At 49.2% G+C, this 12681-nt stretch overlaps 1 long non-coding RNA gene across 1 annotated transcript; it reads right to left on the bottom strand.

Moving 5' to 3' along the window:
• Nucleotides 1–2547: 2547 nt before the first annotated feature.
• Nucleotides 2548–10578, bottom strand: LOC142923141 (uncharacterized). The gene is made up of 4 exons (XR_012940546.1): nt 10405–10578; nt 8047–8163; nt 3755–3899; nt 2548–3364 (listed from the first exon to the last, which is right to left on the bottom strand). It is a non-coding gene; the product is annotated as an uncharacterized LOC142923141 (long non-coding RNA).
• Nucleotides 10579–12681: the final 2103 nt, after the last annotated feature.

Below are 12681 nucleotides of genomic sequence, written 5' to 3'. Positions count from 1 at the left end.
TCCAGGCGGGGAGAATTCAATCACATTTATTCGATGCGACGTTTCTTATGGGATTTAATAAGCGACAACATTTTGACCCCAAACCGAGAGGATTCTGGGATGTTTGTGGTTTTTTGGTAATAACTCTGGAAGGAAACGTCGCAGACCCATCAAGGTGGTACTCGTACTGCTCGCCTCATCGAGAGGAATCCAAATATATGAGTGGTTACGCTATGGGATATGAAATGGACGAGCGACCAATAAAACAACATGTATTATGGGGTTGAATGCTTTTTGCTATTCACAAAATAAAACAAAAGCAGTCATGCAAACATCGAATTTAACACAGCACAGCAAACCAGTTGCACCATTCAATTCCGCTCGTCCAGGCGGGGAGAATTCAATCACATTTATTCGATGCGACGTTTCTTATGGGATTTAATAAGCGACAACATTTTGACCCCAAACCGAGAAGATTCTGGGATGTTTGTGGTTTTTTGGTAATAACTCTGGAAGGAAACGTCGCAGACCCATCAAGGTGGTACTCGTACTGCTCGCCTCATCGAGAGGAATCCAAATATATGAGTGGTTACGCTATGGGATATGAAATGGACGAGCGACCAATAAAACAACATGTATTATGGGGTTGAATGCTTTTTGCTATTCACAAAATAAAACAAAAGCAGTCATGCAAACATCGAATTTAACACAGCACAGCAAAACCAGCTGCACCAATCAATTCCGCTCGTCCAGGCGGGGAGAATTCAATCACATTTATTCGATGCGACGTTTCTTATGGGATTTAATAAGCGACAACATTTTGACCCCAAACCGAGAGGATTCTGGGATGTTTGTGGTTTTTTGGTAATAACTCTGGAAGGAAACGTCGCAGACCCATCAAGGTGGTACTCGTACTGCTCGCCTCATCGAGAGGAATCCAAATATATGAGTGGTTACGCTATGGGATATGAAATGGACGAGCGACCAATAAAACAACATATATTATGGGGTTGAATGCTTTTTGCTATTCACAAAATAAAACAAAAGCAGTCATGCAAACATCGAATTTAACACAGCACAGCAAAACCAGTTGCACCATTCAATTCTGCTCGTCCAGGCGGGGAGAATTCAATCACATTTATTCGATGCGACGTTTCTTATGGGATTTAATAAGCGACAACATTTTGACCCCAAACCGAGAGGATTCTGGGATGTTTGTGGTTTTTTGGTAATAACTCTGGAAGGAAACGTCGCAGACCCATCAAGGTGGTACTCGTACTGCTCGCCTCATCGAGAGGAATCCAAATATATGAGTGGTTACGCTATGGGATATGAAATGGACGAGCGACCAATAAAACAACATGTATTATGGGGTTGAATGCTTTTTGCTATTCACAAAATAAAACAAAAGCAGTCATGCAAACATCGAATTTAACACAGCACAGCAAACCAGTTGCACCATTCAATTCCGCTCGTCCAGGCGGGGAGAATTCAATCACATTTATTCGATGCGACGTTTCTTATGGGATTTAATAAGCGACAACATTTTGACCCCAAACCAAGGATTCTGGGATGTTTGTGGTTTTTTGGTAATAACTCTGGAAGGAAACGTCGCAGACCCATCAAGGTGGTACTCGTACTGCTCGCCTCATCGAGAGGAATCCAAATATATGAGTGGTTACGCTATGGGATATGAAATGGACGAGCGACCAATAAAACAACATGTATTATGGGGTTGAATGCTTTTTGCTATTCACAAAATAAAACAAAAGCAGTCATGCAAACATCGAATTTAACACAGCACAGCAAAACCAGTTGCACCATTCAATTCTGCTCGTCCAGGCGGGGAGAATTCAATCACATTTATTCGATGCGACGTTTCTTATGGGATTTAATAAGCGACAACATTTTGACCCCAAACCGAGAGGATTCTGGGATGTTTGTGGTTTTTTGGTAATAACTCTGGAAGGAAACGTCGCAGACCCATCAAGGTGGTACTCGTACTGCTCGCCTCATCGAGAGGAATCCAAATATATGAGTGGTTACGCTATGGGATATGAAATGGACGAGCGACCAATAAAACAACATGTATTATGGGGTTGAATGCTTTTTGCTATTCACAAAATAAAACAAAAGCAGTCATGCAAACATCGAATTTAACACAGCACAGCAAACCAGTTGCACCATTCAATTCCGCTCGTCCAGGCGGGGAGAATTCAATCACATTTATTCGATGCGACGTTTCTTATGGGATTTAATAAGCGACAATATTTTGACCCCAAACCGAGAGGATTCTGGGATGTTTGTGGTTTTTTGGTAATAACTCTGGAAGGAAACGTCGCAGACCCATCAAGGTGGTACTCGTACTGCTCGCCTCATCGACAGGAATCCAAATATATGAGTGGTTACGCTATGGGATATGAAATGGACGAGCGACCAATAAAACAACATGTATTATGGGGTTGAATGCTTTTTGCTATTCACAAAATAAAACAAAAGCAGTCATGCAAACATCGAATTTAACACAGCACAGCAAAACCAGTTGCACCATTCAATTCCGCTCGTCCAGGCGGGGAGAATTCAATCACATTTATTCGATGCGACGTTTCTTATGGGATTTAATAAGTGACAATATTTTGACCCCAAACCGAGAGGATTCTGGGATGTTTGTGGTTTTTTGGTAATAACTCTGGAAGGAAACGTCGCAGCCCCATCAAGGTGGTACTCGTACTGCCCGCCTCATCGAGAGGAATCCAAATATATGAGTGGTTACGCTATGGGATATGAAATGGACGAGCGACCAATAAAACAACATGTATTATGGGGTTGAATGCTTTTTGCTATTCACAAAATAAAACAAAAGCAGTCATGCAAACATCGAAGGACAGGTGGGAAAGTTCTACCCTTTACGATGTGGACCAGACAGCACTTAAAGGGTACTCAGAAGATGCTCTGTTATATTAGTTTCAGTGGGCCATTCTCTAGCACAAGGCTTGCATCATCATCACCACCCATCAACATTGCCAGCCATCTAAAACACACTCACACACCCACACACTCACCATGATACTCACACACTCACCCTCAAAAACACGCCCCAACCATCCTACTCTCACACACATCATGAAAGTCACACATGCACCATTACTCACACACAAGCCTACAAACTCACGATGACAACAGCCGTAATTTGCCACTACATGACGGTGATGTCATCACAACAACCCAGGTGCCATGGGTTGATTGCTGTGCCAGGCTAGGTGCAAGAGGAGGTCATGGGACAGATACTGATGCTATGGGTTGCCTGCTGTGCGACAATCCCACTTGGGCGACAGCCAAGGCCAAAGGTCGGAGTGCAGCCAGAAAACTCCTGAACCTGCACCACCTAGAGAGAAGGGGACATGGAGACATGGGGAGAGAGAGGAGGGAGGGAGACACGGGGAGAGAGAGGAGGGAGGGAGACATGGGGAGATAGAGGAGGGAGACACGGGGAGAGAGAGGAGAGAGATACGGGGAGAGAGAGGAGGGAGACACGGGGAGAGAGTGGAGGGAGACACGGGGAGAGAGAGGAGGGAGACACGGGGAGAGAGAGGAGGGAGACACGGGGAGAGAGAGGAGGGAGACACGGGGAGAGAGGGGAGGGAGACACGGGGAGAGAGGGGAGGGAGACACGGGGGGAGTGAGACAAAGGAGGCACCTGTGGGCCAGATGCCTCCTTTGTCTCCCCCCCCACCACCGCCACTGCTGATGTGTCCACACCGCGCTTGGTTCACACCTTCTGGCTGAGTCGACGTAGAGGAGGCCCAGCCAACGAGCCACCACTTCAGAAGCTCGCGAGCCACCGACGGTGACCGTGAGAGGGAATCCAAATCAGCCTCTCGCCACCCACAATGCACAGCGCAGCCTCCACTCGCCCCGGCCTCAGCGGAAGTAGCAGCGGGGGGAGGCGAGGGGGGTGTTGTGGGTGTGGGGGGTGAGGGGGGTGTGGGGGGACATGGGGGGTGGCGCAGGGGGAGTTATGGGGTTGAGGCGTTATGCATAATAAAGGTTTATTTGGGTTAGTCTCCAACACACCGATGTGCCAAAGTAGAAACTAATTGGCACTTTTGTTCACGTGACAAACTTTATTAATTGGCTGTGTCGGGTGGTGACGGGTTTTAAGACATTTATATTTACACGATCTTACCGCAAAAAAAAACATGGGATTGGAGAGTTGGGGGTTTAGAGGGTTATGGGTTTAGTGTAATAAAGGTTTGAGGGTTAGGGTTTTTTTAGGGTTTGGGTTGTAGGGGTATAGGGGTTTAAACGGTTAGGAGATTAGAGGGTTAGGTGTTTAGAGGGTTTGGGTTTTAGGGTTTTTAGAGGGTTAGAGGTTTAGAAGGTTGGGGTTTAGAAGGTTAGGTGTTTAGAGGGTTAGGGGTTAGTTAGATTTTGAGATGGTTGGGGTTTAGATGGGTTCGGATTTAGGTTAGGGATTAGGGTTGTAGAATGTTAAGGTTTCGAGGTTTACAGGGTTAAGGGTTCTGAAGGTTACGCTTTAGAAGGACATAGGTTTCGAGGGTTAGGGTTTTAGAGGGTTTGGTTTTTAAGGATTTAGAAAGTTGGGGGCTCAAAGAGTTAGGGGTTTGGGTTCAGAGGGTTAGGGGGTTAGAGGCATAGGGGTTTAGAGGGTGAGGAGTTTAGAGGGTGAGGGGTTTAAGGGTTAAGGGGATTAGAAAGTTAGGGTGTTAAGGGTGAAGGAGATTAGAGGGTTATGGTTTTCGGAGTATAGGGGTTTAGAGGGTTAGGGGTATAGAGGTTTAGGTGTTTATAGAGTTAGGGTTTTAGGAATCTATGGGTCTGTGATTAACACGAACCCTATGGGAGACCCAATGATTAACACTGAACCCTATGTGAGCCCCAGTGATTAACACTGAACTCTATGGGAGACACAGTTATTAAAACTGAACTCTATGGGAGCCCCAGTGATTAACACTCCACCCTATGGGAGACCCAGTAAATAACAATGAACCCTATGGAAGACCCAGTAACACTCAACCCTATGGAATGCCCAGTGAGTAACACTGAACTCTATGGGAGACCCAGTGAGTAACACTGAACCCGATGGGAGACCCAGTGATTAATACTGAACCCTATGGGAGACCCAGTAATTAACACTGAACCCTATGGGAGACCCAGTGAGTAACACTGAAACCTATTGGAGCCCCAGTGATTAACACCAAACCCTATGGGAGACCCAGTGATTAACACTCAACCCTATGGGAGACCCAGTGAGTAACACTGAACTCTATGGGAGACCCAGTGAGTAACACGAACCCTATGGGAGACCCATTGATTAACATGCAACCCTATGGGAGACCCAGTGAGCAACACTGAACCCTATGGGAGATCCAGTGATTAACACTTAACCCTATTGGAGCCCCAATGAGTAACACTGAACTCTAAGGAAGTCCCAGTTATTAACACCGAACTCTATGGAAGCCCCAGTGAGTAACACTGAACTCTAAAGCAACCCACTCCCGAGTGTGCTGATTCGGTCTCAATAGGTGCTCGCTAACAGCACATTCCCCAACAGTCTCTTCAGGCTAAAAGGGAATCTCAAACAGGGAATGTATTTGTCTTTGTGTGAGAGTGAGTCAGAGTAAGTTTGTGCGAGGGTGAGTTTGTGAGAGTGAGTGAGTTTGTGCGAGGGTGAGTTTGTGAAAGTGAGTTTGTGAGAGTGAGTGAGTTTGTGAGAGCGAGTGAGTTTGTGAGAGTAAGTGAGCTTGTGAGAGTGAGTGAGTTTTTGAGAGCGAGTGAGCTTGTGAGAGAGAGTGAGCTTGTGAGAGTAAGTGAGCTTATGAGAGCGAGTGAGTTTGTGAGAACGAGTGAGTTTGGGAGAGCGAGTGAGCTTGTGAGAGCGAGTCAGTGTGTGAGAGTGAGTGAGCATGTGGGAGTGAGTGAGTTTGTGAGAGTGAGTGAGCTTGTGAGAGTGAGTTTGTGAGTGTAAGCTTGTGAGTGTGAGTGAGCTTGTGAGTGTGAGTGAGCATGTGGGAGTGAGTAAGTTTGTGAGAGAGAGCTTGTGAGAGTGAGTGAGCTTGTGAGAGTGAGTTTGTGAGGGTGAGTGAGTTTGTGAGAGTGAGGGAGATTATGAGAGTGAGTTTGTGAGAGCGAGCTTGTGGGAGTGAGTAAGCTTGTGAGAGAGTGATTGAGATTGTGAGAGTGAGTGAGTTTGTGAGAGTGAGTGAGCTTGTGAGAGTGAATGAGCTTGTGAGAGTGAGTGTGTAGTATAGCGATTAGTGTGCTGCGCTACGAACTTGGCGACCCAGGTTTGATTCCCTCTAATGGTCAACACTGGTGACGATTATCTGAACCAGGCATCCCGTAGGTCAACTTCATCTCCCTAGTGGTGATGTGCACACACCTCACCACTAGGGAGACAAAGTTGGCTGTGCCTGTTGCTGGCCACCCACCCCCTCGTGTTCCATGCTGGCTTTCATAGGTGCTTGCTAACAGCATTTGCCCCAACGGTCTGTTATGGCTATACGGGGGATCTTTATCTTTGTGGGTGTTTTTGTGTGTGCGTTTGTGGGTGGGTGAATTATTGAGTAGATGAGTGGGTGACCAAGTGAGAATTGGTGGATGAGAGAGTCTGTGAGTGAGTGAATCTGTGAGTGGTTGAGCGAGTGGATGAGTGAGTAGGTGAGTGAGTAGGTGAGGGAGTGGGTTAGTGAGTGTGTACATTTGTGTGTGAGTGGGTGAGTAGGTGAGAGAGTGGATGATTTGATAAATGAGTGGGTGGGTGAGTGCATTTCTGAGTGAGTTAGTGAGTGGGTCAGTGAGTGGATAATTGAGTGGGTGAGTGGGTGAGTGAGTTTCTGAGTGATTGGGTGGATGGGTGAGTAGTTGAGTGAGTGGATACGTGATTGAGTGAATGAATAAGATAATCATTGGCGAAGTAGCTGAATGAGGAAGTGCGGAAGGAATAAATGTGAAAATGTGGGTGAGTGAGTGACTAATTGAGCAAGTAGATGAGCGCATTTGTGAGTAAGTAAATGAGCAGGTTATTGATTGAGTGGATGAGTGAGTGGGTGAGTGACTGATGGAGTGAGTGGGTGAGTGAGTGATGAAATTATTGGGAGGGTGAGTGGGTGAGTGATATTCTGAGATCGTGGTTAAGAGAGTGGATGCTTGAATGAGTGGAAGAGTGGATAGGTAAGTGGGTGAGTGAGTGTGTGGGTGAGTAGGTGAATGAGTTTCTGAATGAGTGGCTGAGTAAGTGGGTTGTTGAATGAGTGAGTAGTTGAGTGAGTGGATGAGTGAATGGATGAAATGATTGAGTGGATGGGTTAATGGTTGCGAGTGAGTCGGTGGGTGGATGAATGAGTTTCGGAGTGAGTGGATGAGTGAGTGAGTGAGTCTGCAAGTGAGCGAGTTGGTCAGTGAGTGGCTGAGCGAGTGAATGAGTAAGTAGGTCAGTGAGTGGGTGTGGATAAGTGAGGTAGTTTTTAAGTAAGTGGGTCGGTGGTTGAGTGAGTTTCTGAATAAGTTAGTGGGTGAGAGCTTCTTGTGAGCGATTGAGTGTGAGTGAGCGAGTCTATCAGAGAGGGAGTCTGTGAGCGAGTAAGTAAGTGGGTGAATCTGTGTGCACATGGGGAAGTGGGCGAGTGAGTGCACGAGTGGGTGAATTATTTTGTGAGTCAGTTTCTGAGCGTGTGAGTGGGTGAGTTTATGAGTGATTATGTGAGTGGATGCACGAGTGGGTGAGCAAGTGGGTGGGTAAATGGATGAGAGCGTTCTTGAGTGAGTGGCTGAGTACGTGAGGGATTGGGTGAGCGAGTAAGCCTGTGAGTCGTTGAGTGGATGAGTGCACGAGTGGATGAGTCTGTGCGAGTCTATGGGTCTTTGTGCAAGAATATTGTCTGTGTTTCGACAGGTCTTTGTTTGAGTTAATTGGTTTCTGTGTAAGTCTATGGGTCTGTGTGAGTCTATGGATCTATGTGCGAGTCTTTAGGTCTCTGTGTGGTGCACATAGCCTGGCATGTGAGTAGGGGGTACTGTAACCCTGTGTGTATGTGGGTGGGATACCGTAACCCTGTGCGAGGGGATCTTTCCACCCTGGGGCAGAGGGAGGATCATGAAGGTGGACCTGGAAGCGCTCGGCTTGGGAGACGAACCTTCCTCCTCCTGCTTCTTGTTATTGTGCTGGGGGGTAGGGGGTGTGGAGAGGGAGGAAGGAAGGAGGAAGAGAGGAAACTAAACTATTTATATTTTACCAGGTGAGGCCCACCGAGCTACACAGCTCTTCTTCAGAAGAGAAAAGGCCAAAAATTATCGGTCAACGAAGTGGCTTATCATCACGTCGACACTTATAGAAACCAAACACTCTGAACGCGACCACAGGGAGAGAGAGACATGCAAACTTAAAATATATAGCAGGTGTGAGGGTAGGGATCGAACCCACGACCTCCTGTATTACAGGCGAGGTAGTTACGGGAGAAAGGAGAGGGATAGAGGCAGGGAAAGAGAGGGAGGTAGAGAGGGAGGTAGAGGGGGTGAGGTAGAGGGGGTGGGGAGAGTGGGGGGAGAGGAAGGAAGAGTGGGTAGTGGGTAGAGGGAGGGGGGGGGGAATTAAGTCAAACTCACAGTATTGCTTGCACTCACCATGATACAATCACCATCAAACTCACACTGTCACATACCATCACTCACATCCTCACCACGAAACTCACACACCCACACACACTCACCCTCATAAGCACACCATTACCATCCAACTCGCACACACGACATGATAGTCACACACTCAATCACAATTACTTACACACAAGCCCACCAACTCACAACAATGGCCACCATTCGCCACTACGTGGCGGTAATGTCATCACAACAAACCAGGTGCCATGGGTTGACTGCTGTGCCAGACTAGGTGCAGGTGCAGGAGCAGCAGTACACGGGATAGACCCAAGTACCATGGGTTGACTGCTAAGCCATGCTGGATGCAGGAGGACACGGGACAGACCCAGGTGCCATGGGTTGACTGCTGTACCAGGCTAGGTGCAGGAGGAGGTCACAGGACAGATCCGGGTGCCACAGGTTGACTGCTGTTCCAGGCTAGGCACAGGAGGAGGTCACGGGACAGATCCTGATGCTATGGGTTGACTGCTGTGTGACAAATCCACTCGAATGACAGCCAAGGTCAAAGGTTGGAGTGCAGCCAGTAAACTCCTGACCCCTGAACCTGGACCACCCAGAAATTAGAGGGGGATGGAGACACGGGGAGAGAGAGGAGGGAGACACGGGGAGAGAGAGCAGAGGTAGGAGGAGAGCGCGTGCAGGAAGCCAGAGCTCCTCTCGAGATGCAGGAGGTAAAGATGGCCCAGAATCAACGACGACTGCAAGGTATGCTGGGAGGCAAGGTCATGTGACCAATGCGACACAGGGGCGGCAGTGCTGGCTGGAGCCATCGCTGTTGGAGCCGCATGGGCAGAGGACCCAGAACGCATCCTTCATCCCAGCACCTGCACCAACCACAATCACCACCACAACTATAACCAAAAGAACCATAAAATAACCACAACTAATACCACACCTCCAATTATCACGGTTGGCTGGGTAGGGTGCGATAGAAGTTCAAAATACATACAACTACCAAAACAACCATCATAACCACCTACACCACAACTATGACCATTACAACCACCACCTACACAATTATAACAAATATAACCACAAAGACCACAACCGCACATTTAACCACAACCTACACAACCACAATTATAACCACAACCAAAACCACCACAACCAGAGCCACAATTACCATAACAACCAATATAACCACCTACAACACAACTGTAACCTCAACCACCACTACAACCAAATATAATCACAACCACCACCACAACCACCACCATAACCAAACAACAAAAATATTAACGCAGATACTACACAACCACTGCATGAAGGGTCTTTATCCCTCTGTGGGTGAGTGGGTGGGTGAGTGAGTGGCTGAGTGAGTGGGTGGGTGAGTGGGTGGCTAAGTGAGTGAGTGGCTGAGTGAGTGGGTGGGTGAGTGGGTAGCTGAGTGGGTGGCTGAGTGTGAAATGGACTCGAACCTGCACCTCTGCATTGCAAGTCCAGTGAGCTCACGGCCCGCGTGTGGAGGGGTAAAGTGTGGCTACGCCCAGCGTGGAAGAGGAGACCAAATACTCCACATCGCGGCCTCAAGTGGAGGCCATTTCTGCCACGACAACAAATCCGTCCCTCCAGAGACACAAAAAAACTAAATTTAACTCATCCCATCAGCCGCAATCTGGCAGTGCCTCTCCTCATCATCAGCAGCAGGGCCGTGAACTCAGCAGGCGCCTAGCGCGTGACGGCTGTGGGCCAGGCGCCTCCTCTGCCTCCCCCTCCCCCGCACCACCGCCACTGCTGCTGTGTCCACACCGTGCAAGCTTCTCGCCTTCTTCGGGCTGAGTCGACGTAGAGGTGGCCCAGCCAGCGAGCCGCCGCTTCAGAAGCTCGCGAGCCACCGACGGTGGCCGTGAGCGGGAATCCAAATCGGCCGCTCGCCACCCACAATGCACAGCGCCGCCTCCACTCGCCCCGGCCTCAGCGGAAGCAGCGGGGGGAGGGGCGGGGTGAGGGGGGTAAAGGGGTGGGGCGAGGGGGTGTGGCCATGGGGGGGAGGAGCTCCGGTGGGGGGAGGGGCTCAGGGCTGTTTACGTCGCAGTGGGCGTGGTCTCATGGTACCGCCCCCTCGTCTCGAGCCACGCGCTTCCCCCTGGCAGTTTGTCCGTTAGAGAGGCGGGGAGAGCATCTGGCGAAGGTGAGGAGCGGTGAGGTGATGTGAGTCTGTGTGTGTGTGAGTCTGTGTGTGTGAGTCTGTGTGTGTGAGTCTGTGTGTGTGTGAGTCTGTGTGTGTGTCTGTGTGTGTGTGAGTCTGTGTGTGTGTGTCTGTGTGTGTGTGAGTCTGTGTGTGTGAGTCTGTGTGTGTGTAGTGGTTAACGCGCCGCGCTATGAACCCGGTGATCCCGAGTTGGATTCCCTCTCAAGGCCAACACGGTGGCGATTATGTGAACCGGTCCTGGGCCTCCCCTAGGTCGACTCAGCCTCAAATGAGTACCTGGTGTGGTGTGAAAGCGTCGCCACTAGGGAGACAAAGGCGGTCGGGCGTTGTGTTGGCCACCCATTCCCTCGTGTGCCGTTCTGGCCTTCATAGGTACTGCTGGCTATCAGCACTTGCCCCAACAGTCTATTTCATCTATAAGGGGGATCTTTATCTTTGTTGCTAGTGGTGTTGTTGGTGGTGTTGATGGTGTTGGTGTTGATGGTGGTTGTGTTGGTGGTGGTGGTGGTGTTGTTGGTGGTGCTGTTGGTGGTGTTGGTAGTCGAGTTGGTGGTGGTGTTGTTGATGGTGGTGTTGTTGATGGTGGTGTTGTTGGTGTTGATGGTGGTGGTGTTGCTGGTGGTGTTGGTGGTGGTGTTGGTAGTCGAGTTGGTGGTGGTGTTGTTGATAGTGGTGTTGTTGATAGTGGTGTTGGTGTTGATGGTGGTGGTGTTGTTGGTGGTGCTGTTGGTGGTGTTGGTACTCGAATTGGTGGTGGTGTTGTTGATGGTGGTGTTGTTGATGGTGGTGGTGTTGGTGGTGGTGTTGTTGGTGGTTTTGATGGTGGTGGTGTTGGTGGTGGTGTTGTTGGTGGTTTTGGTGGTCGTGGTGGTGTTCGTGGTGTTGGTGGTGTTGATTGGGGTGTTGTTGGTGGTTGTGTTGGTGGTGTTGATGGTGGTGGTGTTGGTGGTTTTAGTGGTCGTATTGGTGTTGTTGGTGGTGCTGTTGGTGGTGCTGTTGGTGGTGTTGGTAGTCGAGTTGGTGGTGGTGTTGTTGATGGTGGTGTTGTTGGTGTTGATGGGGGTGGTGTTGATGTAGGTGGTGTTGATGGGGGTGGTGTTGGTATTGTTAGTGGTGTTAGTGATGTTTTTGGTGATGGTGTTGATGGTGGTAATTTTCTTGTTGGTGGTGGTGCTGGTGTTGTTGGTGGTGGTGTTGTTCGTGGTGTTAGTGGTGGTTCCTACGATCCGTCATGGCTTTAAACAGGCTGGATTGTGTGAGGGGCTCACAAATCCTTGAAAGATCTGGACACTTTCCCACCAGTAAGCTCCTCCGGCAGGCAAGGCTGCGTTGGCTGGGTCTTGTAGCCCACATATCCAAGCAGTTTTTTTGGCCGCATAAAGGGGGCTAAACGGGCATGACATGGGCTGTCGAAAATATGCACTGATGCTGTCTGGGAGGATGTGGAGCTGAGTGGACTTGCAGAAGAGTGGTATCAGCGGTGTAAATAGCATCCTTCACGAGGAAGCTCGTGAAGGATGCTACTGGGCAGTTGGAGGCAGTCGCCCTCCAACAACAACTGAGGGCAGAGGAGTGACGCTCACAACGAGTGGCGGATAAAATTCAGCAAGTTGGCACAGTTTGGGATACAGCTGGTGTATCTACCAGTCATCTCAGCCAACCTTTGGAACCTGGGTCTATCCCGTGACGTCTTGACAGCCTTCGGCACTTGATGTGGCCTAAAAGTGCACCTGGCCCGGCACAGGCGCCGTGGTGACATCACCACTACTTTGTGGCGAATGTTGGTTGTTTTTGTGTTTCGTGTTGTGAGTAAGTGGTGATGATGTGAGTCTGCGTTGATGATGTGGGTTCATGGTGAGGATGTGAGTCCTCGT

Source organism: Petromyzon marinus, unplaced genomic scaffold (genome assembly GCF_048934315.1).
Source record: "Petromyzon marinus isolate PM22_M1 ecotype Great Lakes invasive population unplaced genomic scaffold, UKy_Petmar_22M1.pri1.0 PM_Scaffold_30, whole genome shotgun sequence".
NCBI classification, from domain to species: Eukaryota; Metazoa; Chordata; class Hyperoartia; order Petromyzontiformes; family Petromyzontidae; genus Petromyzon; species Petromyzon marinus.
Note: the sequence above shows the minus strand (reverse complement) of the source record. Positions and strands in the feature narration are given on the sequence as shown.